The 27568-nt window shown below is 45.1% G+C and overlaps 1 pseudogene; it reads right to left on the bottom strand.

Moving 5' to 3' along the window:
- Nucleotides 1-363: 363 nt before the first annotated feature.
- LOC137763491 (ras-related protein Rab-2A pseudogene) overlaps nt 364-27568 on the bottom strand; it is a 41972-nt pseudogene continuing 14767 nt past the window's right edge.

Here is a 27568-nt window from a genome sequence, read left to right as displayed (position 1 = left end):
TTAGGTAACCACAGGTGTGGGGAAACCTAACTACACAAACCGATTTAAAATACTCAAGATGACTTTGTAGTGTTCAATACGATTCAGTTCGTAGGTAAGGGCACAAGACAACATTTAACAAAAATAATCACATCAATTGACCTAGAAATCAGATGCAAATAGATATGAATACAATCTCCAAAATCTGTCTTTTTAAGTGAACATTCATCATTTATTCAAAGCTACACAAGAATTCGAAGGATTAAAGTCTTCTTCTGTGACATAAAGCCATTTGGAAGAGTTTCATGTCTCAGCTGAGCAGGAGGAGAGGGTGAAAGGACAGGTGAGTAGTCCCTTCTGGGCAGCGAGACAGTGAAAACAAACTCAACAGCAGCTTTCCCCGGCCTGCTGTCCTCCCCGACTGCCTGCGTGCGTGGCATTAGTAGCAGCATGCTGAGGGCCAATTTTAATGCCATTTGCCTCATTATTAATGTCAAAGACTCCTTCTTGGATTTTTTCATAAATTTCTTTTGCTGTATTAATAAATGCCTCTTCTACATTAGAAGCAGTCTTAGCAGAGGCTTCCATGAAGATAAGTCCATATTCTCGTGCAAAAGCGTCACCTTCGTCTTTTTTTACTTCTCTTCTAAATTCTAAATCAGTTTTATTTCCAATAAGCATAATGACCATGTTGGAATTGGAATGCTGGCGGGCATATTCTAACCAGGTTGTCAAGTGGTTGAATGTGTCTCTCCTTGTAATATCACACACTAGTAAAGCCCCTGCTGCACCTCTGTAATAACGACCTCGTGATGGAACGAAAGGACTCCTGACCTGCTGTATCCCAAATCTAAAGTTTTATCTGTTTCCCATCCATAGTTATCATTCGAGCACCGAACTCGACACCAACAGTAACGTCATGCACTGGCTGAAACCTCTTGTCTGTAAACTGTAGCAATAAGCATGATTTACCAACACCTGTGTCGCCGATGATAATGTACTTGAAGAGACAGGCGTACGCCACGGCCGCGGCCGCCCGGCGCCAGGGCACATGGTTCCTCCTCCTCCGCGCCCCTCCCCACGGCGCCGCTCGGCCTCGAAACGCCGGACTCCGCCCGCCGCAGCGCCGCCGCCTTCAGCCGCCCGGAGTGAAGGGCCGAGAGGAAGCGGGAGAAATCGACACAGTCGGAGCCAAGGGAGGCAGAGCCCAGCGGCGCCCGGTTGAACGATAACAGCCACCGCGGCGCCTCCGCCCCGCCTCCCTCTTCTGGTTTTAAGAGCCCCCGAGTCTGACCATTGTCTTCCGCCCGGATCCTCCGGTGGCTCCTGGATCCTTAGGGCCGTCTCTGGTCTCTTTTCAAAAGCAGGTAGCACAGCTGGGTGATTCTTCAATACAACATGCATTGCTACAGGGAGGACGTAGGCTAATACCTTCGACTGCGCCAAACAAAAATAGCCTTACAGTCTTTTATTATATTTTTTTTAAGAGGAGAATAAAAATGGAGAAGTGCCCTGGTAGAATGTTGACTTTGCCTTCCTAGTTGAATCTAGGGGAGAATCCTTGCTGGAAAAAATGCCAACAAAATGTATCTTCTTATTTTTTAGGTTGAGAGTGAAATGGTGCATTTTCTAGGCAGTTATAGCTTCAAGACAAGTTTCCTATCTCCCCTGGCGGTAAGATGGCCACTCCTAAGCCCCTACCATGAAAATAGTCTGTGGCAACCACTGGAGGGACACAAAGAGATAAACAAGTTAGTGCAGCAAGGCCTTCCAGGTATTGTGATAAAGGTCTTTATAAATCATAATGGGGACACAAAGGAGAATCAGCTCCTCTTGGGTGGACGGTTGGGTGCACATCTGCTATTAGTTAGGACAAGTAACCCTAGCTGCTGTGAAAATAATGCCCCAAATTTCAGTAGCTTAATGCAATACAAATTGACGTCTCACTCCAACGTGGGCATTCTTGCTTAGGGGTGGTCTTTCCCCCGGCCATCCTGGGACCCTTCCATCCTATGGCTGTGCCATCCCCTGGGGTCTTGGAGTGTGCTGCTGGATCCTCTGTCTCTGGCTTGGAGATGGGAAAGAAGAGAGACCAAGCCCGAGAGGTTCTCATGGGCTAAGTTGTGAGCGACTCTCCTCACTTCCAGCTCACCGTCCAGAACTCAGAGACCCAGGTGCATCCAGCTGCAGAGGAAGATGAGAAATGGCGTCTAGCTGCATGCACAAGACGAAAGGAAGTAGGTTTGGAGCTGTCAGCCTCCACCACGAGCCTCCACACCAAATCCATCTTGTTCCCCTGCAGGTATGTGTTCCCATATGAGTGTGCACTCTTGTGGGGGGTGGTGGTCGGCGGTGTGGGTTGCAGCGCCGCTTCTTATTTAGAATTCCAGGCTGGAGCAGAAGGTTTTGGGCATAAAAGGTGCTCTGTATGTTTCTGTTGGCAGGTTGATGAGTGCATGAATGCTTGAGCTGGATCTTATTTGAATTTAATATAATTTTGAACTAACACTGTGATTTGCAAAGGTGATGCTTCATTGTGTACGAGAAGAGTTCTAACTGGCAAAGGAAAATTCTCTGAATGTAAAGGACCTTTATCCCTTGCAAGCCTACCTGTCCTGACCATCAGATCAAGTCTTAACACCATCATTCATGGGATGGCAGACTAGGGAGATGGTAGACGGAGTGAGCCGGATGAGTTAAGCTAGCCTGTATGCTATTGTAGCATGAGTCTAAAACCCTTATCTAAAATAGGGTGGCAAATATCATCATTCTATGCAAAAAAGATGAGTTTTTCTTTGGTAATAACTCTCATTTGGGGGCTCACGGTGGTAAGCATGGTAGGTCAAGACCTCCCCCTCCAAGGGCCGTTTGCCATTAAGTAAAGACAAGGAAAGGATAGTGGGGGTAACAGCAGCTGCTGTTAAGGAGACCTTGAAATATTTTCTAGACCAAAGTTTCCTAACTTCAGCACTACTGACATTCCGGCCTGGACCACTCTTTGTGGTGGGGTCTGTCCTGTGCCCTGTAGGGTTTTCAGCTGCATCCCTGACCTCCATCCACTAGATGCCAGTGGCACCCTCACACACACATCTGAGTTGTGATGACTTAAAATGTCTCCAGACACGGCCAAATGCCCTTGGGGACCAGAATCACTGGAGCAGAGAGCCCCTGATCGAGGGAATTCCTCATGAGAAGTGCAGATGTGAGGGCCGCATTTCCTCGTTCTCGCTCCAGCTCTCTTTAAGGCGCAGCACACGAATCCCCAGGCACTATTGTACCTGTTTAAGGAAAATGTGGCCGAGAACTCTACCTGAGCTGTCAGCATCCCCCACCTCCTGAGCAAAAGGTCGGGTTGGAGGGATGGGGGTGAGCCATCCAGGCTGCCTTGAAGGGTCCGTTCCAGCAAGACTGTTCCATGCTGACATGCTTCACCAGGCAGTATCCACAGAGTCCATCCTGATGGAACCTGAAAGGGCATCTCTCCGGTCAGGTTCAGGGGACTTGGTCAGTTCCAGCTACTCATGGAGAGAACCTCCCAGAACCAGGAGGCATTAAAGCCACCACATTCCTCAATCACCGCAGCTACCAGCGGGGCATCACCCTTCTTCTCTGCACCCACTGCCTGAGCTCAGAGAGCAGAGAGCCTTGCTGAGTGTGACTCCTCTACCTTCAGTAACAAAGCTTGTCGAGGGGTTTCTGGGTCATGACTCTTCACGTCTGGTGTCTTCCTTGTTTCACCTCAACGACCTTGGAAGGTTCATAGAGTGAAGATCATTAGCTCCGTTTTATAGATGAGTAGACTGAGATGAAGGGAGGTTGAGTGACTTTTCCAACAAGAACTCAAACCTCAAATCATTCAGATCTCAAATGATGGTCCTTTGAGTCCAGGTCCAAGGGCTGTTTCTACACTTGCAGAGCTGCTGTTTACAGAGTTAGGTGGGACTTGGGGCTGTTCAATCCCTGCAGTCATTTGCCATGGTGAACTCTGGGGGGCGTGTATGTCTCTCTCCCTCCCTTAGGCAGGATGCCCTGGGGGTGGGAACATGATCTCTGGGATCTGACGGCTGGCCTTGTTCATGTTTTAGCTCCGCTGGGCCCATACCTTCTCACCTTGAGCAAATGGCTTAATGTGCCTGACCCTTAGTTTCCCCACCTGCAAAACGAGGATAATAATAGTCACTACCTCCCCTGCTTGTTGTGAAGATGCCACGCGGAGCTGTCAGCACAGCGCTCGGCAGCTGTCCTGCCCACTCCCCGTGAGCTGTGATTATCTCTTTTTTTAAAAATTTATTTATTTATTTATTTATTTATTTATTTATTTTTGGCTGTGTTGGGTCTTCGTTTCTGTGCGAGGGCTTTCTCCAGTTGCGGCGAGCGGGGGCCACTCTTCATGGCGGTGCGCGGGCCTCTCACTGTTGCGGCCTCTCTTGTTGCGGAGCACAGGCTCCAGACGCGCAGGCTAAGTAGTTGCGGCTCACGGGCCCAGTTGCTCCGCGGCATGTGGGATCTTCCCAGACCGGGACACGAACCCGTGTCACCTGCATTGGCAGGCAGATTCTCAACCACTGCGCCACCAGGGAAGCCCCTGTGATTGTCTCTTGACTGTTTTTCTGCCAGTTAACACAGCTGGCTCTGCTCTCCATGAAACGGGGTGAACCCCTCATAGCAGAATGGGTATTGTTTTTGTTTTTGAGAAATGTAATTAAAATCTGGAAAGAGTTCACTAAATTCCAGACAGAAGATAAGCCCTCTTTATGTGGCTTGTCCCCTGAGTCTATTGCATAGACCATTCTTTAAAGTATTCTCTCTCTCTCTCTCTCTGAGCAATTAGCATTTATAAATTTAGCCATTTTTAATGAAACAGGTGATTAGGGCTCAGTAAGCTGGCAACGTAAAGTAAGTAGAGGGCATGGAGGGTGGGAGTCCAGCTCAAAGGGAGGCCGGGGGGTTAACTGCATCTTTCAGAGGGTCTTGGGGGGTTCAGGAGGAACAGGACACTGGGACACGTGGATGATCGAGGGCTGGAAGGGAGCTCCTATCAGCCTGGAATTGAACTGCAGGCGTTGCACTCATTCACATCTGAGCCTCACAGCCACCTAATGATGAGTAATGACTCTTCAGGAAGGTCTGAAAACCCCAGCCTGTCTCCAGTGAACTGATGGATTTATGGGCTTTTCAGTGCTGAGGTCCTTTAATTTGTTATCACAAACTTTGTGCCTTGTATATTATTATCTCCATTGACAGATGGGGATATTGAGGCCCAGACTAGTTAAGTGTCTTAAACTGAAGCAGCTGTTTACTGCTTAAAGCAGCAGAGCTTTGTGGACACCAAGGCCTGCCCCTTACGCGGCACCAAGCTGTGTCTCAATCTCTATCAGAATAAGGTGGGACAGCCAGAAACGAGGTGGGTCTGGACCAAAGGAAAGACAATGGCATCTTCCTGGGGAGAGAGTTGCTGATGCATTCAATGGAGAAACAGCTTCACAGCATGTAGCACTTAGCATTTTGCATTCCTCCCGTTGTGGGCAGGCCAAGGTTTGGGAGACAGAGACGAATTAGATTGATGGGAACCAGAGGGGCTGAGTGGAGGCAAAATGGAAAAGAAGCCAACGTTTGGAAGGAAGGAGTGATCCTCAGGGCATGGACAACTGAGTAAAACAGTGGGCATCCAGAATACATTTGGAGAAGGAGAAACAGAAGCTGAATATGTAGTCCAAGCACCTTCCTAATTAGAATAACCAGAGGGATTGCAGAGAAAATGAGAAACGGGGAGTGAGAGTGACTTCTGTAACTCAGACCGTGGTAATGCTCATCAAAGACTTAAAATTCAGTTCTCCAAACAGCCAGGAAAGGGAACAATTTGATCCCTGTTTACTTTCTGTTTCTAGGCTCTGTTGTGTCCCCCTTCTCAGAGCCACAAGGAGAATTTCAGAAGGCATCACCTGTGTTAAGCCAGCAGGCCATGGCTTCTATGTGGCTCTTTTGATGCACTTAAATGGCCAATTTCCCTGTTACTGTTAAGACTATTCTTAAGAATGTTTTATGTGAAGGAGAAACTATTTTCTCTCTTAATCAAGTTTTCTACCTTGGTCTGTAAAATAGAAACTTTTTTTTCTTTTGGAAATGTTGGAAAGTGGCTTCTACCCTTTAGTCCACTCCTATCAATTGACTACTTCTGGAAGCAGGAAGAATGACTTAATTGGCTGGAGGGATGGGTAAAGCGACTGTACATGAGTGTCTTGGACCCTTCTGGGCTCTTTCTATTGGCCTATGCAGACTCTAGAGGGTAGAGCTTCCCTCCCACTCCTCTCCTCCATGGGGTAAGCAGCCCTGGATGGGGCCCGGGCCAGTCCTGGTAACTCGCTAGACGCTTTCCTGGCCCCTCTCTGATTGGCAGGGTATGAGTTGGCCCCAATTCTCCTCTAGCTACTTGACTCCCCCATTGTGTAATTCCATGATCTGGGCTTCCCGGAGCAGGTGACAATTATGCTGAGATGTGAAGAACTCTTAGAAATTAGTCATGTGGAGACAGATTGGAGGAACAATCCAAACAGAGGACACAGCAAGGAGGTGTCAACTGAAAAAAAAGGCACAGCCTAGAAGTTGAGAGTTATGTTTTATTTGGTGGACGAATCTGAGGACTTAAGCCCAGGACACAGCATCTCAGATAATTCCGAGGGACTGGTCCAAAGAGGCAAGGGGGGAGCCAGGATATATAGGAGTTTTTGCAACAAAAGACCAGGTAGTCGGAACATCAAAAGATTACTGTTAATTAAAGAAAACCAGATATCTCAAGTTAATGAAATTAGCGCTGTTCTATGTATGGGAAGATGCAAAGTCTGGGCTTACTGAAATCATTCCTCTGATGTGCACTTCGGATATCTGGGGCCAGTATCCTGTGCTTTCTCACCCCGAGTTTCCTCAGGGCTCACCATCCAGGTGGCTGTAATGTGATGGCTTGATGGCTGCGACATCCTTTGTTTACTGATATGGCAGGCGACATTCTTAGTTCATAGAGGTGAGAGACAGGATGACAAAGGTAGGGTGGGACGTGTGTATGCTAGTCCCACGGCACAGGAGGTGAGGCAGGGCATGGTAGGAGTTAGGCTAGAGCAGTCACAGGAGGAACATCACAGGACCTTCCATGTCCAGCTCTGGAACTCTCTCTTTTTTAAAAAATTTTTATTGGACTACAGTTGTTTAACAATGTTGTGTTAGTTTCTGCTGTACAGCAAAGTGAATCTGTTATACATATACATTTGTCCACTCTTTTTTAGATTCTTTTCCCATATAGGTCATTACAGAGTATTGAGTAGAGTTCCCTGTGCTATACATTAGGTCCTTATTCGTTATCTATTTTATATGTAGTAGTGTGTATATGTCAATCCCAATCTCTCAATTTATCCCTCCCCACCTTTCCCCCCTGGTAACCGTAGGTCTGTTTTCTACATTTGTGACTCTATTTCTGTTTTGTAAATAGGTTCATTTGTACGATATTTTTTAGATTCCACATATAAGTGATATCATATGATATTTGTCTTTCTCTTTATGGAGAACAGTATGGAACCCTGTTTATTGTGTAGACTAATTGAGTTCTGAAGCATGTTTCTTAGAAAACTGGCCTTGTGACATGGTCCTTGGGAAAAAGTCCCAAGGCCAAGTATGCATGGGCAATGCTTTAGAGATTCCTAATAAACAGTAGCACATTAGGGAACTGAGAATCCTTCAGTGAAGAAAACTGTTCAATTTATTGATTTGGTAATAATTTGTAACACTCTGAAAAGCCAGTATTTTAAAAATCTCTTTGGCAAACACTGTTTATGGGTAATCAAGGGTCTTGGAAATGTTTTCCAAAGGAGAGTGATTCTGCAGGATTTATCTTTAAGAGTATAGAGGATAGTTTTGAAGAAAACAAAGCTGTATTGAGGAGATTAGTGAGGAGAGGGTTATAGGAATTCGGGGAGAGACGTTAAGAATATATGAACCATTGGGAGATATTGAGGAAGGAAACGGGTTCAGAGATGTTTGGGAGGTAGAATAATCAGAACTGGGAGATCTATTGGATGTGAAGGGTAAGGGGAGGAAGAGTCAAGGATGACTTCAAGGTTTAACCAAGTAGATAGTCATGCCACTGACTAAGAGAGAGAGAGAGGGCACTTTTGGACACATTGAGTTTGAGGAGCCAATGATGTGTCAAGGTGGAAGGATCTGGAATGCAGATATGTATGAGTCTGGCTCATTGGAAGAAGTTCTGGCTGATGATACAATCTTTTTTTTTTTAGACTTTTTAAAATTTATTTTTTTATACAGCAGGTTCTTATTAGTTATCCATTTTATACATATTAGTGTATATATGTCAATCCCAATCTCCCAATTCATCACACCACCACCCCCCCGCCGCTTTCCCCCCTTGGTGTCCATACGTTTGTTCTCTACATCTGTGTCTCTATCTCTGCCCTGCAGGCCGGTTCATCTGTACCATTTTTCTAGGTTCCACATATATGCGTTAATATACGGTATTTGTTTTTCTCTTTCTGGCTTACTTCACTCTGTGTGACAGTCTCTAGATCCATCCACATCTCTACAAATGACCCAGTTTCGTTCCTTTTCATGGCTGAGTAATACTCCATTGTATATATGTACCATATCTTCTTTATCTGTTCATCTGTCGATGGGCATTTAGGTTGCTTCCATGACCTGGCTATTGTAAATACTGCTTCAATGAACATTGCAGTGCATGTGTCTTTTTGAATTATGGTTTTCTCTGGGTATATGCCCAGTAGTGGGATTGCTGGGTCATATGGTAATTCTATTTTTAGTTTTTTAAGGAACCTCCGTACTGTTCTCCATAGTGGCTGTATCAATTTACATCACCACCAACAGTGCAAGAGGGTTCCCTTTTCTCCACACCCTCTCCAGCATTTGTTGTTTGTAGATTTTCTGATGATGCCCCTTCTAACTGGTGTGAGGTGATACCTCACTGTAGTTTTGATTTGCATTTCTCAATAATTAGTGATGTTGAGCAGCTTTTCATGTACTTCTTGGCCATCTGTATGTCTTCTTTGGAGAAATGTCTATTTAGGTCTTCTGCCCATTTTTGGATTGGGTTGTTTGTTCTTTTAATATTGAGCTGCATGAGTTGTTCATATAATTTGGAGATTAATCCTTTGTCCGTTGATTCGTTTGCAAATATTTTCTCCCATTCTGAGGGTTGTCTTTTCGTCTTGTTTATAGTTTACTTTGCTTTGCAAAAGCTTTTAAGTTTCATTAGGTCCCATTTGTTTATTTTTGTTTTTATTTCCATTACTCTAGGAGGCGGATCAAAAAATTCTTGCTGTGATTTATGTCATAGAGTGTTCTTCCTATGTTTTCCTCTAATAGTTTTATAGTGTCCGGTCTTACATTTAGGTCTCTAATCCATTTTGAGTTAATTTTTGTGTATGGTATTAGGGAGTGTTCTAATTTCATCCTTTTACATGTAGCTGTCCAGTTTTCCCAGCACCACTTATTGAAGAGACAGTTTTTTTCTCCGTTGTATATCCTTGCCTCCATTGTCATAGATTAGTTGACCATAAGTGTGTGGGTTTATCTCTGGGCTTTCTATCCTGTTCCATTGATCTATATTTCTGTTTCTGTGCCAGTACCATAGTGTCTTGATTACTGTAGCTTTGTAGTATAGTCTGAAGTTGGGGAGCCTGATTCCTCCAGCTCCATTTTTTTCCCTCAAGACTGCTTTGGCTATTTGGGATCTTTTGTGTCTCCATACACATTTTAAGATTTTTTGTTCTAGTTCTATAAAAAATGCCATTGGTAATTTGATAGGGATTGCATTGAATCTGTAGATTGCTTTGGGTAGTATAGTTATTTTCACAATATTTATTCTTCCAATCCACGAACATGGTATATCTCTCCATCTGTTTGTATCATCTTTAATTTCTTTCATCAGTGTCTTATCGTTTTCTGCATACAGGTCTTTTGTCTCCCTAGGTAGGTTTATGCCTAGGTATTTTATTCTTTTTGTTGCAGTGGTAAATGGGACTGTTTGCTTAATTTCTCTTGCAAATTTTTCATCATTAGTGTATAGGAATGCAAAAGATTTCTGTGCATTAATTTTGTATCCTGCAACTTTACCAAATTCATTGATTAGCTCTAGTAGTTTTCTTGTGGCATCTTTAGGATTCTCTATGTATAGTATCATGTCATCTGCAAACAGTGACAGTTTTACTTCTTCTTTTCCAATTTGTATTCCTTTTATTTCTTTTTCTTCTCTGATTGCCATGGCTAAGACTTCCAAAACTATGTTGAATAAGAGTGGTGAGAGTGGACATCCTTGTCTTGTTCCTGATCTTAGAGGAAATGCTTTCAGTTTTTCACCATTGAGAATGATGTTTGCTGAGGGTTTGTCATATATGGCCTTTATTATGTTGAGGTAGGTTCGCTCTATGCCCACTTTCTGGAGAGTTTTTGTCATACATGGGTGTTGAATTTTGTCAAAAGCTTTTTCTGCATCTATTGAGATGATCATTTTATTCTTCAACTTGTTAATATGGTTTATCACATTGATTGATTTGTGTCTATTGAAGAATCCTTGCATCCCTGGGATAAATCCCCTTGATCATGGTGTATGATCCTTTTAATGTGTTGTTGGATTGTTTGCTAGTATTTCGTTGAGGAGTTTTGCATGATGATACAGTCTTTGGAGTTGTTAATATTTAGTTGGTCATTTGAACAATGGCACTGAACAAGAGCCCCCAAGCAAGGGTGTGTATAAAATTAAAAGAGTCACAGGCTGAGAATAGAATGTTAAGAAATAACATGTAAAGGAAGGAAAGAGAAGGAGCCTGTGATGAATCCCAGGAAAGAATGAAAGTGGGATGCGATAAACCAGAAGCTGCAATGCTGTGGAAGCCTTGGGAATAAGGAGAGTCAAACAAATCCAGGGATCAGCAGAGTCAAATCTCAGAGACAAGCATAGTGAGACGAGGCATGGAAGGAACACGTCCCATTGGTTCTCAGAAGCTCACTGTTGACCTTGCTAAGAGCAGTTCCGGGAGGATGGTGGAGGTAAAAGCCAGTTTTAATGGGCTAAGAAGTGAAGGGAAGACAGTGAATGGCATTAAAGATAACTCTTGACAGGTTGGGAAGAGAACAACAGATGAGAGATCGGAGGACAGCTGAAGTGAAAGAGATCTGAGCATGAAGGCAGTTGAGAAGAGGAGGTTAAAGAAGCAGGATAAAAGAGGGGAGAATTTATGGAGCAAGGAGAGAGGAAATGAAGTGGGAGAGGAAGCTGAAAAAGGACAAGTAAAAGGTTTTGACAATGACATGGGTGGCCTGATCTAGGAAAGACCATGAATTTTTAGCAGACCTAATCAATGCAGCTTGCTGTAGGGATGAAGAGACTGGGTCATCTCCAAAGCCCCCACTGGGTCTACGATGGGATATGCTAAGACCGGCTAGACCAGTGTCTCTACTGCTGGACACACACAGCCATCATCTACTCGACATTCCACTTAAATGCCTCACAGGCACCTCAAACTCAAATGGACAAAGGTTGATGTCGTATTTTTCCTCCAAGTAGGCTTCTCTCCCCGAGTTCCCTCTCCCAGCTGATGGCTCCACCATCTGTAACTCAGGTCAGAAATCTCATCTCTAACGCATCTCATATTCCAGTACTTTCCTCCTCTTATTCTCCCCATCACCGTTATCAACACCCTTTTCTCTGTGATGATTGCAGCCTTCTACTGCTAGAGAGATTTTCTTAAACTATTAGTCAGAGCATGTCACTCCCCTGTTCAATAACAGAAATTCGGATTCTTAGTCAAGCATTCAAGGCCCTTCAATATCTGTCTCTAAACTCATTTCCAGCTTCATTTTCTGTGTTTTCCACTCATATATCCTTAAGTTCCAGCCAAATGAATCTAACCCCTGTTCGTGGCTGTTGAGTGTTCTACCTCTTTTCTTTCTTCAGGCTGTTACCTCTGCCTAGAATGCCCTTCATTCCTTCCCCCCGACCGGTATGGCTTTTAAAATCCCACCCTGTTCTCAAGAATCAGGTCAAATGTCACCCCTTCCATTAATCTGATCCCCCGTTGCCTTCCTCCAACTGAAAATACCACGCTCCTTCTGTGAATTCTCAAAGGACTTAAATTAAACCTCTTCTTACCATTTGCATTTTGTTACCATTTGTATTTTGTCTGGGCTTCAGATCATTCCCACGTGTATCTAACCATTCCTGTTCAACTGTGAGCAATTGGAGAATAAGGGCCAAGTCTTAATCTTATTCCATGTGTTTCCACCAAGGTACCAGGCGTAAAAGGGACTTTGGAGTCTTGTTGGAGCCCAGTGGGAATCTGTCTACACCACTTAGAAGCTGTATGACTTGGGTAAATTTTTGAACCTCTCTGAGTTTCTGTTTCCTCCTCCATAAAACAGGGATAATGATACTGACCTCACAGTATCATTATAAGGATTAAATAAGGCAACAAGAGCAATGCAGTAAGCACTTGCCTGGCACATTGTAGATGTTAGATAAATACTTCCTCTTCTCTCCAAATCATAGCTTTGAACAGGTGAAAAGAGAAGTAGAATGAAGTGAATCAGATGTTACCCGTGACTCTGTTTCTGAGAGAACCTGTTTACTGGGCGAGGGAAGGAAGCAAAAGAGTAGAACCAAAGACGATTTATCCTCCCTTCCTGCTTCTGTTACTTTCATTTTTTTCTTTAATGAACATCTTTTATTGTTTAAGTTAGAAAGCATTGTTATAAATGAATGTGTGTGCACAACTTATATTCATATTGATAAATGCTGTTTTTCACTGACCACACATTTTCTAGGCTTTTTGTAAATAAATTTATTTATTTTATTTTTTTGGCTGCGTTGGGTCTTCGTTGCTGCGCATGGGATTTCTCTAGTTGCGGCGAACGGGGGCTACTCTTCGTTGCGGTGCACGTGCTTCTCGGTGTGGTGGCTCCTCTTGTTGCGGAGCACAGGCTCTAGGCGCGTGGGCTTCAGTAGTTGTGGCATGAAGGCTCAGTGGTTGTGGCACACGGGCTCCAGACACAGGCTCAGTCGTTATGGCGCACGGGGTTAGTTGCTCCGCGGCATGTGGGATCTTCCCGGACCAGGGCTCGAACCCGTGTCCCTGCATTGGCAGGCGGATTCTTAACCACTGCACCACCAGAGAAGTCTTCTGGGCTTGTTTTTGAGAGTTTCTATCCAAAGACTGCTGGCAAACCATCTGTAAAATGCTCATCTCTCTGAACAACCCTGAAGTTACCCAGATCCCCACAGAAATCCTCTCTCCCCCCCATTTTACATTCAGTTTCCTTTCATTTGTCTCCAGGGTGACTCCTGCAATGAGAAGTTTTCATTGTTGCTCTCTGCCAGGATTTGAAAGGCCGCACGGGGCATGTTTAATAACTTGTTTTTCCTGTTGGAGTGGATGATGGACGAGTTGCATTAAAGTGGTATTTCCTCCCTGGATCATGTTGCCACAGCCGTACTGTTCTCCTTGAGCTGGGGTGAGCCATCATACCAGGGATCCTGAGATATGCAGGGGCCACCCCAAGTCCCAGAGGATGAGATGTGCAGGACAGGGGAGATTCTCGGCCAGTGTGATTCCAAACAGTGCTACAGCAGAAAGAACGTGGGATGTGGAGCCAGCCCCAGCTGAGTTAGGTCCCAGCTCTGCTGTGTCTTTGTTTTGTGATTTGAGGCAAATGTCTTGTTTTGTCTCCCTGGTCCTCAGATTGGTCCTTGGGAACTTGAGAATACAAATACCTTCTTCCTAGGGTTTTTGGAGGGTTAAGTGAAGGCCATTAAAGTTCCCAGTCATCGTATCTGTGCATGATGTCAAGGCTCAATGGATTAAAATCCCCTCTTTGCATCCGTGATTCCTCATCTGTCTGGAGAGGATTTCCTTTCAGAGGATATTGACATTCATGGGACACCAGTTTCTGAGCAAGCACCCACCATGTGTGCCCCGATGATATGGAAATATCTTCCTTTGCAGTCAGAGAGATGAGACTCTAGTGGAGCTTGGGAAAGGCTGATGAAATATTTTTAAGTCCTCAAGTCCAATACTGCTGGTTGGGTAGAGCAGAGTCCTGAGGCTGCAGGAGACTCCAGAAAGCAACCTGTGCCCAAGACCTGGCTTCAGACAGCACAACCCCAGTCCCTGAATGTTGACATCTTTCCTTCATGGACGAAAGAAGGTTCCTGGAGGCCCAGGAAGGCTCAGGGGTCCCGTCCCGTTCAAAGACGCACAGCTGTTGCCTGTCATCGGGAACACAATGACCGTTTCTCGGACGAATGAGTGAACAAGTGACTGAAGACCATCACTGTCCAGTGGTCTTCAGACGGCATCTGGGCCTTCCCACCCAGTCACAACCCATCCTCCCAACGTGCTCTATTCATCATCCTGCGGAGCAGCCCTGATTACGTCAAGCCTTTGCTCAAGCATCTAGCAGCCCTTAGCCTGGAATTAGCAGCCTCATCTCTGATTACAGAGTTCTTCCTGGTGGGCCTGGGTTCTGGATCACAGAACCTTTCCTCTCACAGTCCTTGTAGCTTCCTGCCTCCATGCCTTTGACCACCTTGGTTCCTTTCCTCACCCTTTCTTTAGCTCAGGAGGCTCTTCCTCCGCATCTCCTGCCTTCAAAGTTCTAGTTGAACATGACCTGCTTGGAAGGAATCGTATCCTGTGCTCCCAAAGCACCGCCTCTCCCTCCAGGTTGCTCCTTCACAGCCAGCTGTGGAGTGGAGCCATTTGTGTCTGTTACCCATTCAGAGGAGCTCAGCAAGGGTGGGAGAAGGAGACTGATGTGTCTTCATGGCCCCAACTGCCAGCCCAGGGTTTGGCATGGAGGAGGTGCTAGGTACGCACTTGTTGAATGAATGAATGCATGAACAAACGAGCATAGTTCCTGATCACCTGCAAGGAGCTTGGGGCAAACAGGGCATGAGCTGGCTGCTTGAGTGGGGGAATTGAGAGCATGAGTGGTGCTGAGATGAGTGGGCTACAGGGCTGAGAAGGAGGCTAGGCTCAGACGAGGAGTTTTAGCGAGAATCCTGACTAGCCTGGGGGTTGTGAATATCATGGGTGCCATGTGGAGATGGTGGGTAGACATCCTAATGTCTGTTAACACGTAATGAATGCTTATGATGTACCAGAACTCAAATTGAATTTATCCCATGCCTTACTTCATTTATTCCTCATGATAGCCCTACAAAGCAGGTCCAATATTACCCTCATTTATTATCATTCTCATTTTGCAGACAAAGGGGTAAAAAAAATTAACCCACAGACACCCAGCTAGTGGGTAGTGGAGCTAGGAGTCCAACTAGTTCTGCTTGGCACCAGAGTCTATGCTCTCAGCCACCTCACTATATTCATGTGACATCCAATAAACGGTGATTTCACCTGCTACACAGTCTTGTCAGGGCTAGTTCCAGAGCCAAGACTACAAACTGGTTGATGATCTATGAGATGCTAAGAGAACAGGTGTCATGTAAATAGCTTAGATCTCTGCATGCATGTGTACATTTGGATCCGTTTACTAAAGATTGGTTACAATGTTGTTTTACCCCATCTGGGCTGCTATAACAGAATACCATAGACTGAGTGACTTCTAAACAACAGAAATTTACTTCTCACAGGTCTGGAGACTGGGACACCTGAGATCAAGATGCTGGCAGATTCGGTGTCTGGTGAGGACCCACTCACTGTCTTCTTGCTGTATCCTCATGTGGCAGAAGGGACAAGGGAGCTCCCTGGATGCTCTTTTATAAGGGCACTAATCCCATTCATGAGGGCTCCACCTGCATGACATAATCATCTCCCAGAGGCCCCACCTCCTAATACCATCACATTAGGGATTAGGTATGAACTTTGAACATATGAACCTCACAAACATATGAACTTTGTGAGGGACACAAATATTTAGTCTAGAGCAAACAGTTTTAGGCATAGCTCATAATTACAGAGGTCATCACAGTTTACCAACCTCTTTCCTTTTCATTATCTCATTTGACACTGTGATGATGCGGTGATGCTGGTACTGTTTTCCTCTGTGTTTTACAGATGGAGCTCAGAAAGTTCAAGCAGCAGGTCCATAGTCACAATCTAGTTAGGTGGTTGGACTGAGAATTCAGTGCATGTCCATTGCTTTCTCTTATAAGTGCTGGGGTCTTTGAGGGTAGTTCGTTAATGACACCCCCTTCCCTGTTCAGATAAGAAAGTGGATGGAACATCAAGATTGGGGGGCATGGCTTTTATCCTTGGGTAAGTGAGCTTACTAAAATTAAACCTTAGTATTAGACTGACTTAACAACCCTGTCCTAGCAGCTGGGGTGGGACAGGGCACTGGGTCCATCTGTTGGGGGGGGTTTTGCCCAGGTTAGTCTTAGGACATGGAGGAGCAGAGAGTGCATGCTTCAGCAGGGAGGCTCGCTCTCAAGGTGAAGGCTGGAGGAATTAACTTGAGTTTGCCTGGTTGATTTCTTCATAGTTGCCGTTTGGATAAGTCATTTCAGCCTCCCAGCAGGATTGAGGAAAGGGGCAGAAAGAGACCACTTACAAAGTTCCTCCACATGGAAGGAACCAGGAAACATTGGGAGGTACATTAATCATGTTCCTTCCTTAACAGTGGAAATACCAAGAGTAAGAGAAACAAGTGTTCCCACATAACAGTACGAATCACTGAAAATGCTAGACACACTGTCAGTGCTAGATTGTTGCAAAGAAAAAGTTTATCATGCCTGACTAAAAAGTTATGAATCCTTAGGATCTTAGGCTAGAATACAGCTGGTGAAGGGGACACACTTTCCCTCAGTGCCGTTGAAAACAATCTTTAAATTTCCTCTCTGAGCATCTACCTAGTAAAGAATGCGGCAGAGAGTCAGGTAAAAATTTCTACCTGATTAAATGTGTTAGGAAGTTAAACAAGAGCTTTCCTGTAATTAGGAGGAAGTAATTATAGAAAACAATGGCTTTTTAATTTGAAATACAAAGCTACAAAATATGAGAAAATTCTTACAGAGGAGTTTTTTGTTTTTTTTTAAAAATTATTATTTATTTGTTTATTTATCTGGCTGTGTAGGGTCTTCGTTTCTGTGCAAGGGCTTTCTCTAGTTGCGGCAGGCGGGGGCCACTCTTCATCGCGGTGCGCGGGCCTCTCACTGTCGCGGCCTCTCTTGTTGCAGAGCACAGGCTCCAGACGCGCAGGCTCAGTAGTTGTGGCTCACGGGCCGAGTTGCTCCGCGGCATGTGGGATCTTCCCAGACCAGGGCTCGAACCCGTGTCCCCTGCATTGGCAGGCAGATTCTCAACCACTGCGCCACCAGGGAAGCCTAGAGAGGAGTTTTTGATGGGAAGCTTGTCCAAAGTTTCAGAACTCTATCTCAGCTTGAGAAGTTTGTCCTGAAGACAAATTTTAAAATAATGTGGAAAGAAACATTCTATGCCTAGGAATATATTAGGTGAAATTTAACTAATACTATTTGAAAAATACCAAACTGTTCCTGGGTGTTTATGCCTTTAAAAAATCAGCTTTATTGAGGTGTAATTTACATACTACAAAATTTACCAGTTTTAAGTGTATAATTTTATGGGTTTTAACCAAGGTAAATAGCCATGTAATCACTAGTAATAATTATTAGTTAGAAAACTATCAAATTCTTTATAGAGCCATTTTTGCCTTTTATAAATCTTCAAGGAATCGTTTGTTGTTCTGTAGGATTTACTACGTTTCACTGATTTCATATAGAATTAGATGTTTTATTAAGGGAGGGAGCCATTGAAAATTTCCCTTGCAGTCTGCATGCACTTTTAAGCTGAAGCCATAAAGGAAGGGAGGCACAGTCTGCTGCAAAGGAAAGTTATTTGAAAGGGGAGAAAAAAGATTCACTTGATTACAAAATTTATAAACCGAAATTCATGAAGTAGCTGGAGATACTGGAGCAGACATTGCTGTATTCAGCTCTGGAATGCTGCTACCCACTCTCCACCAACATTCTCTCAGGATTTACGTAACACTTTACAGTTAGAAAGTGCTTTCACAACCAGTTTACAGTTTAGAAAGTGCTATCGCATCCATTAACTTATTTAATCTCTTCCTGCTTGCCCTGAAGCTAAACAGGCCCTCAGATGAATTCACTCAGAGTTGGATCATAAAAATATTCATCTCTGTTTGCCTGCATGTCCCTTGCCAAACATGGCTCTCTTAACGGCAAGGTGGACGGCTCTACTGCCATCAGGCTGGAGATTAATCAGTTACTATCCATCATTCTGTGGGTTCTGTCTCCAGCGAACACTGGGTGTCAGGCCTGATGAACTAGGGATTCTGATCCAACAATAATTGAGAACTCCAGTCTCCATAGCTAAGTCCCTGCTGCTCTGGCTGGGTTTTGAGGATGTGTAAAAGAGCAATGCAGGAGAAGGACCCAGAGTGAGTTTCGAGAAAAGAGTCTTTTGCTAAAGCCTAACTGTAGGGCTGAGGGAGAGTCCTTAGGTGGGTAAAGGGTGGAAGTTAATACCCCTCCCCATCTTCAAGGGTATACTCTGCAGGCCCAGGACACAAAAAGAGACGGACCTAAGGCTGAGTGATGCCATTCCTCATGGCAACGCCCAGGTTCCTGGCTCCCAGGTGAAACCAGCTTACTACGATGAAGGCCCCTTGGGGGCAGTGATTTAGGAATCAGGGAACCTGGATCCCAGCGCCAATTCTGGCAAGTAGCTGCTATTCACCCTTGAACAAGCCTCTTGCCTTCTCTGACCTTCAATTGTATCATCTGTAAAAGGAGAAGAGTTGATGATGTGATTGCTGAGTGTCTTCTAGAACCGGAATTCTAGGATTCCGTGGAAGGAGACCTAAGGGGTGGGGATATCTTTTTTTTTTTTTAAGATTTATTGATTGATTGATTGATTGCTATGTTGGGTCTTCGTTTCTGCGCGAGGGCTTTCTCTAGTTGCAGCAAGCGGGGGCCACCCTTCATCGCGGTGCGCGGGCCTCTCACTATCGCGGCCTCTCTTGTTGCGGAGTACAGGCTCCAGACGCGCAGGCTCAGCAGTCGTGGCTCACGGGCCCAGTTGCTCCGCGGCATGTGGGATCTTCCCAGACCAGGGCTCGAACCCGTGTCCCCTGCGTCGGCAGGCGGATTCTCAACCACCGCGCCACCAGGGAAGCCCCAGGGGTAAGGGTATCTAAAAGTAGCTACAAGGTGGGCTGAGTGGTGGGCTGAAGAAGAGGGGGGCTGTGTGTCTATTCTGTAGACGTAGACATCTCATTAAAGCAGGACCCCCAGCTCCTTCTTACCTCTCAGTGACTCCGCTCAGCTCTCTTTCTCCATTCTTCCTTTCCTTGGAACCTCATGGATCCCCCAAATTGAGAGAGATGATTGCTCCATTTTGTAATATAACAGGTCAGTATAGGTGGCGAAGGCTTTGGAGCAGGCAGATGTTAACTCAGATACTGGCCCCAAACTTCATTCTCGTGGCAAACAGCTTCTCCTTTCTGATCCATATCTGTGAAGAAGGATAACGCTCCCCATGTCACAGAGCTGTTGGGAAGATCAGACTAGATGGCATGTGTAAACACAAACGCAAACATAATGTGGTCCTTGGGGAAATGGCTGATTCTGGGGAAGGGAATAGACAAGGTGTGAACCTGGAGCATCTTGGAGTGTCAGAAAGTAAGGAAGTGCTAAAAAAGAAAATCCACAGTGATGGGAGTATGCCAAAGGGATACAGCAGCCAACTGAAAAAGCTCCCGATGACCACAGCTGGAGCATCAAGATAAATAAAGTAGTAGTGGATTTATCACCCAAAGCATGAAATAAATATCCGTGAGTCCATGGTGATATAAACACATGATTGACTAAATAAATGAGGGAGAAAAGGTAAATCTTGCCTACAGAAGAATTTGAATATTTTATGTATCAATAGATCTTCCATCCTCAAGAAGGTAGAGCACCACTCCCCACTCCTCAAGAGTGGACAGCTCACAATGACTTCTGAAGGATGGCAGAATATGCCACCCCAAAATGTACCATTTTGGCATAAGGATTATTCTGAGCTGAAGGCAATTGAGAATAAGCAGATACAGGAAAAGCTCTCTGACCTCTCTCTATTTGTAGAAAAGCAGTGCATAAATTTGTAAAGATGTCTCCATTCCCCTCTCTACCAGGAAGGACAGAGTTAATCGTAGGAGACAACTCTAGTCTCAGCCCCAAGATAGCACCAGGGAAATCTACATTAACAAACTATATTAACTAGCCCTTATCTTCCATTAGTTCCCCCATATATTTGCGTTGCCACCATTTGCCCTCCCTAGAAACTCAAAATCCTTTTCCTCTGTCCTGTCACTTCTCTACAAAATTCATTGTTTTGTTAAAATGCTTTAAAGCCCATGTTCTAATCACCCCTTTGAGTTATTCATCGCTGAGTACTCCCACTTGTATGCACGATGCACATGTTAATAAACTTCTTTGTTTTTCTCTTGTTAATCTGTCTTTTGTAAGTCTAATTTGCAGGGCCTCAGCCAATGAAGCTAAGATGGGTAGAGATTTTCCTCCCCTAAACTTCCTTCTAAAGGGTACAGTATGGAAATGTGCAGATGGGGAATGAATAATTTTGCAGTGGAGAAATCTAACAAACATGACCCCTTGGCCAGGTGATCAAGGTCAACATCAACAGTGATAAGTCATGTTGGTAGTGTGTACCCGCCCCGGTTATGATGTCATGATCTCTGGGATCTTCTCCCTAAAACCCATAAGCCCAGCCTAATCATGAGGAAAACATCAGACAAATTCCAGCTGAGGGACATTTTACAAAATACCTGACTCCTCAAAACTGGCAAAGTCATCAAAAACAAGGAGAATCCGAGAAACCATCACAGCCAACAGGAGTCTAAGGAGACATGACAGCTAAATGTGTTGTGGTGTCCTGGATGAGATCTTGGGACAGAAAAAGAAGATCGTTAAAAGCTAAAGACATCTGAACAAAGTTTGGTTCATTAATTGTGACAAATATACCACACTAATGTAAGATAATAATAGGGGAAACTGCATACACGGTATATGGGAACTCCTGTACTATCATTGCAATTTTCCTATAAATTTAAAACTATTGTAAAATTAAAAGTTTATTTAAAAATTGAGCAGACTATGTTCATTCAGTAAAGGGACAAACAGTTCTGCACACTTTCTTAGGATCTCCTTGTATTCTAAAATAATAGATATTCATTATGAAGTTTATAATTTTGAAAGGTAACATTAATTTTCAGCTACTTAATTTCAGAGGGCAGGGATGAATGTAATACGTTTTGAAAGATACTGAAGACATCTTTGGTTCTGCCTGTGGTTAAAAAGTCATTGGCATTTACAATATCCAGGACATGGAAGCAACCTAAATGTCCATTGACAGAGGAATGGATAAAGAAGATGTGGTACATATATACAATGGAATATTACTCAGCCATAAAAAAGAATGAAATCATGCCATTTGCAGTGACATGGATGGACCTGGAGCTTGTCATACTGAGTGAAGTAAGTCAGACAGAGAAAGACAAATATCACATGATATCGCTTATATGTGGAATCTAAAAAAATGGTACAAATGAACCTACTTACAGAACAGAAATAAAGTCACAGGTGTAGAAAACAAACTTATGGTTACCAAGGGGGAAGAGGGGGAGCGAAAGGGATAAATTGGGAGATTGGGATTAACCTATACACACTACTGTATATAAAATAGATAACTAATAAAAACCTACTGTATAGCACAGGAAACTCTACTCAGTACTCTGTAATGATCTATATGGGAATAGAATCTAAAAAAGAATGGAAATATGTATATATATAACTGATTCACTTTGCTGTACAGCAGAAACTAACACAAGATTGTAAATCAACTATACTCCAATAAAAATTAATTAAAAAAAAAGTCACTGGCATTCGAGATAAAGTTGGCTATAACAGTCGTAAGCCCAGACTTAGCCATTAGACAAAGCTAGCTTGAAATCTTATCTACTATCTGTGTGGCTTTGGGCAAATAAACTCACCTCTCAGGGCCTTGATTTCTCCATCAGCAAAATGGGAATAAAGTACCTCCTTTGCATTCAACACTTGTGAATATTAAATGAGATAAAACACATGAAGCGTCTTGCAACAGCTGTAAAGCTCCTGGTCCCCGGTATGTGCTCCACAAATGAAAACTACCAAGGTAGTCACGCCCAAGTCACTGCCGTCCCCTTCACGAGCACGCACATCACTTGAGGGTCTTAATAAAGTGCCAGTTCTGGTTCAGCAGGTCAGTGGGGTGTAGACTCCGCATCTCTCACAAGCTCCGAGGTGATGCCAATGATACTGGTCCAGGGACCCCATGATGTCTAGTGAGGATCCAGTCTGTGGACCTGACCCTGACCAAGACCACTTGTGTTGGGGCAAGTGACCTTCCTCGCTGAGGGTTACTCTCCTGTCTGTAAAATAAAAGAAATGAAAAAATAAAAACAAAACGACTTCCTTTTCAAGAGCAATGGGTTTGCCTCTCAATGTGACAAAACTGGTCTACCTTGGTGCTATCTGGCTGCTGCCGCTGTACCCCCAGGCCCTGGAGGCCCAGACAGCATCAACAGTGCCTGCTCCCTCCATCAGTTTCCCAGGAGATGACCCTGCCTCCAGCCTCCCTGACTGCTTAAGGTTTGTAAAGATCATAGCGGGGACCTCTAAAAGGCTCAAGGGGGCGGGGGGGGGGGGGGCGGGGAGCGGAAATCCCTCATTTTACAGATAACACGAAATGAAACAAATTGCATTATTTCCATCTGAATTCCCTTCCTCATGGCTCAGTTTTGACACGCAGGAAATAAATTGCCATCACCCCCACCCCAAACCAGCTGCTTCCAGTCAGAGCAAATGGATCATGATTTAATGAAGACAGCCATCTGTTACGGGGTAAAAATCCTAATTAACCGATATGTGAATCAGAACAGGATTAGCCATCAAATCATTAGAGTTCTATAACTGCTGAACGGAACGTGGAGTCATGACCACGTGGAACAGCCTTCCTGTAAGCAAACACGAGACTGAGAAGGGAAACCCATCCCTCACCTGGGATGCTGCAGCCCTGGCAGGAGGGGTCAGATTCTGCGGCATTAATCGAAATAAACAGCCGCTTGGTGTCCTGAGTAAGGAACATCCCTCCTATTTATTGGACACATCACAGTTTGCCAAATGCTTTCACACCAGGGGTACCTTGAACCCTCTGCCACTCGCTCCATGGGTAGGGCTGGTGGTCACAGCCACGGGGTTAGTGACTCACTCAGGAGCTCACAGCCAGAAAAGAGCCAAGTCAAGTCCCGAATCCAGGTCATTGGCCTCCAGATCCTGCCATGGCAACTACCTCCTCCTTAGTGAGTATCCCCAAGGTGTCGTGTCACCCTAAATTATTGAGAGACTCTAATTACCAGAGGCTCCAGGCTCTCTGCAGGGTCAGATGCACTCTGCCTCTTTCACATGTTGGAGGGGAGACCCTAACGCCCCGAAAAGCTGCTTGAAGTTCTTCTCAGTACAACATCATAGATGGATTGAGGGGGTAGCGGGGGGCGAGCTGGCTGGGAGACCGTGTCCATGTTTTCACAGCTGTACCAGCAGATCCTGTAGTTCTGTGCCTTGTACATAGCAGATACTCAATAAATAGTTGTAGAATGGGTAAGGGAATACATGAATGACCTTGACAAGTCCTTGCATCTCTCTTAGTTTAGCCCTGGAGCTCTAGGGAAATATTAAGTTGCTCTCTTGCCTATAACACAAAGCCCTCTGTATATTATGTGTTTATCAGAAGTCTTTTTAAGAAGACAAGTTGTCTCACCAGATGATGCCCCACCCCACCCCCGCCAAGTTACAGACAAAGGAGCAGAAAGCTTTTGGCTCTATTGCTTGTCAGCTTGGAATTGTCCTACACTAGCCGCATTGCTGGATGCAGACAGGAGCTCATCCTCATCTCAGCTTCCATTTTCTTTGTTACTACAAAGAAGAGCATCTTCTCATAGGCCTCCCTACTGACTGTGTCCTTTTTTCTTTTGGAAATTGTGTCTTTTACTCGTTTTACTACAGAAAGCTCAATGGTTTTCTTACTAATGGGTATCAGTTCTTTACAGAATAAAGACAGTAACTCTTTGCTGCAAATATTTTTCTTACTTGCTTTTCCCCCTCCTTGCCCACATGCCATGTGTAGAAATTTTACTTAGCTTCTCTATTTGCTGTTGCTTCTCCAGCCCCTAGCACGGCCCCTGCTCATAGAAAACCCTCAGGCAATCCATGTTTAATGAGTGTTCAAACTCACGAATAAGTGGCACTTGTAAAGTTCCTTTGGGCACCTGCCACACGTGCCCAGTGTCTTCGTGACACTACCATATGAATACAACAAACCATGACGGCAATGAGGACTCATGTCATTCACCCACGAAGAAACTGAGGCTCAGAGATGTCAGGGACTTGACTGCAGTTTCTTGGACCTTCAGTTTATGATGATACGACATGTCCTTACCTTGTTTTGAGCCTTCTTTTTCAGATGAGGACACTGAGACCCAGGGAGAGCCCCAAGGTCATACCGTCAACCTGCTCTCAGGCAGACTCATGTTGCGCATGGAACCAGGATGCTTTAGGGATGCCAAGACCTTTATCTCTCTCCAGCTGGGCTTCTAGTGGGCAGGTCTTGCTAGCGATTGGTTCTCAGAAAGTAAACGTTTGTCTGAGCCAATCTGAACTCGTTATACAGTTTGGTACAACACCACTAGACATGCCTATGGCAACTTTCCGCTTTTACAAAGCACCCTTACTTTACTGTCTTGGCCCCGTTAGTTCATCATCCTTGAACGTAATAAAGTCTAAGGCAATTGATGACAAAGCACCTGTGGGACTGTTTAAATGACCAGGATTCTCATCTATGTGTACAAAAGGAGAAGAAATTACTGACCTTGGGAATTCTATGTCCTCTGTTGTGATGGTTAATTTTACATGTCAACTTGACTAGGCCACAGAATGCCCAGATATTTGGTCACACATGATTCTGGGTGTGTCTGTGAGGGTGTTTCTGGATGAGATTAGCATTTGTATCTGTAGACTGAGTAAAGCAGATTTCCCTCTCCAATGTGGGTGGGGGTCAGCTAATCCGCTGAGGACCTGAGAAGAATAAAAAGGCTGAGTAAGAGGAAACTCCTCCTTCCTGACTGCTTGAGCTGGGACTCTGTCTTCTCCTGCCTTCAGACTAGAACTAAATAGTTGGCTCTTCTTGAGCCAGGAGCCTGCCGGCTTTCAGACTGAACTACACATCGAATTGGTTCTACTCTGCAAAACCCTGACTAACACATCGGTATAAGGAGACGGTGACTCTCCAGCATCCACTAGGGGGACATATGCTTCCCAAGTGACAGCTGCCTCCCTGTGCCCAGTGCTTGCTGCTTATAAAGTGCTTCCACAGATCTCCAGTTTAATTTCCACAAAAACCTTGGGAAGGAGGAACTGGTATTTTCCCATTTACAAATGGGAAAGTTGAGGCCCCCCAAAGGCTGTGATTTGCTCCTGACCCCCAGTTTCCTGACTCCAGTTCCAGGGCTCGTCTCCTTTGGGGTTTGGCCAGGTTTGTTGGCCTTACTCAGGTGTGGAGAACAGAGCCAGGTTGAGGCTCCTGGTTAGGAAGCCATCCCAAGACCTGGGACTTAGAAGCAGGGTTCTGGGCTTTATCCAATGGATGCAGTTCAGCAGGATAGAAAGTTGGGAGGCTGGGACCAGAGGGATGTGGAATTGCTGGGTCCTAGGGGATTCAGGGGTTCGAGGGTTCTGGGTGACAACATAGTTCAGGATGTAGCTGAACTGGGATGCCGAGATGGACAGGAGTGAAGACCGTGCAGATCGGCATGCATGATGCATAGACAGATGATTGCAGCAGGAAGGGAGAAGACATAGGGAGAGGTGGAGACTGTAGCAAATGAGAGTGCATGCAAGCTTCAAGGCCTTCACCTTCTGTTAGGAGCTGAATGTTTGTGTCCCCCCAAATTCATATGTCCAAGCCCTAACCTCCAGTGTGGTTGTATTTGAGATGGGGCACTGAGGAAGTAATTAAAATCACATGAGTGGGGCTCTAATCCGATAGGAGTAGTGTCCTGGTAAGAAGAGACACCAGAGAGTTCTTTCTCTCCCCATTTTCCCCCTTCCCTCACTTTTCTCCATGTGCACACAGAGAAAAGGCCATGTGAGCACACAGCAAGAAGGCAGCCATCTGCAAACCAGGAAGAGAGCCCTCACCAGGAGCTGACCATGTTGGTACCTTGGTCTGGGACTTCCAGCCTCCAGAACTGTGAGAAGATAAATACCTGTTCTTTAAACCACCCAGTTTATGGTATTTGTTGTGGATGCAAAATTGAGTATCACACATTCCTTCTTTAAAACAAACATATAAATGTGTACAGGCTGATTCAGCCTGTGGCCCCTCTAGTTTGAAATCTGTTAGTCAAAGTCATTTGTGGTGGAATTCAGGTGCCCAAGTTCTCCATTAATAAAAGAATATCCAGGAGCTTGGGAGATGGTTAGCAGGAGGGAAAGGCCATGGAACCATGGAGCCTGAGGATGTGATTCTTAAAAAGGTTTGTATGTGAAGTTGGTCTAGAGAGGGCTGCGGGGACTGAGAAGGATGCTCAGCCCGTCTCTTATCGTGACGTGAGAACAAGCAGCGTTCATTGGAGGGGCCTGTCAGGGAAGTGGTACCTGGGGGAGAGCCTGGCCTCAGGGTGGGATGCAGAGGGTGGGCTGAGAGGTTCAGGGTAGATGGAAATTCTGTTCCACAGGAGGGGGTTCCAGAGAGCATGGGGGAGAGGAATGGGGAGGTAAGGAGAGCAGAGGAAATTTGGGTCAGGGAGCAATATAGGGAGGTGGAGGGGTTTACAGGTGGGATGGTGGCCAAGAAGGGAGGGAAGGGAGAGGTTTGGAGGGCTTACCTACACCCAAGGGGGTTGATCCTGTACCCATGCATCAGAAACACCCCATGAGGGGCAACTTCTAGCCCATCTACTCTCAGAACAGTATCCAAAGCAGAAGGTCACTTTTAGGGCCTGTGCCAGGATGGAGCAGGAGGTGGCAGAGGGATTGAACCCAGTGCCAATGCAGGCATCAGACCCCATCTCTGCATCACCGATCAGACTCAGAAAGGCCCATGGTGGTGATAGGTCAGGGGTCTGCAGAAAGTGGCTCAATTCTAAGATGCCGCCTACTCTGGGAGAAAGAGAGTGGGAGAAAGGCTGTCTCCACTGGGGCCCCTGGGAGTAGGGGTGGGGCTGGATGCCCCAGCTAGGGGGTGGGGCAGGGGGCGGAGCCCTGCTGGGCCAGAGGCTGAATGAACTCCAGCAGAGAGCTCTCATTTCATTCCTGCTGACAATGATTTCTGTTTTCATATTTTAATACTAAATTATGAAATACTTAAAACACCTATAAAAAAGTAAAGACAATGTCACAGCGTATTTTCTTTGAAGAAAAATACTGCAGATAGTACCAAACTTTCACCTCCCTCCTCCCAGAAGTTATCTCTGTATTGAAGTT

This window comes from Eschrichtius robustus, chromosome 1 (assembly GCF_028021215.1).
Source record: "Eschrichtius robustus isolate mEscRob2 chromosome 1, mEscRob2.pri, whole genome shotgun sequence".
In the NCBI taxonomy this organism is placed as follows: Eukaryota; Metazoa; Chordata; class Mammalia; order Artiodactyla; family Eschrichtiidae; genus Eschrichtius; species Eschrichtius robustus.
This window is presented reverse-complemented; position numbering and strand designations above follow the sequence as displayed.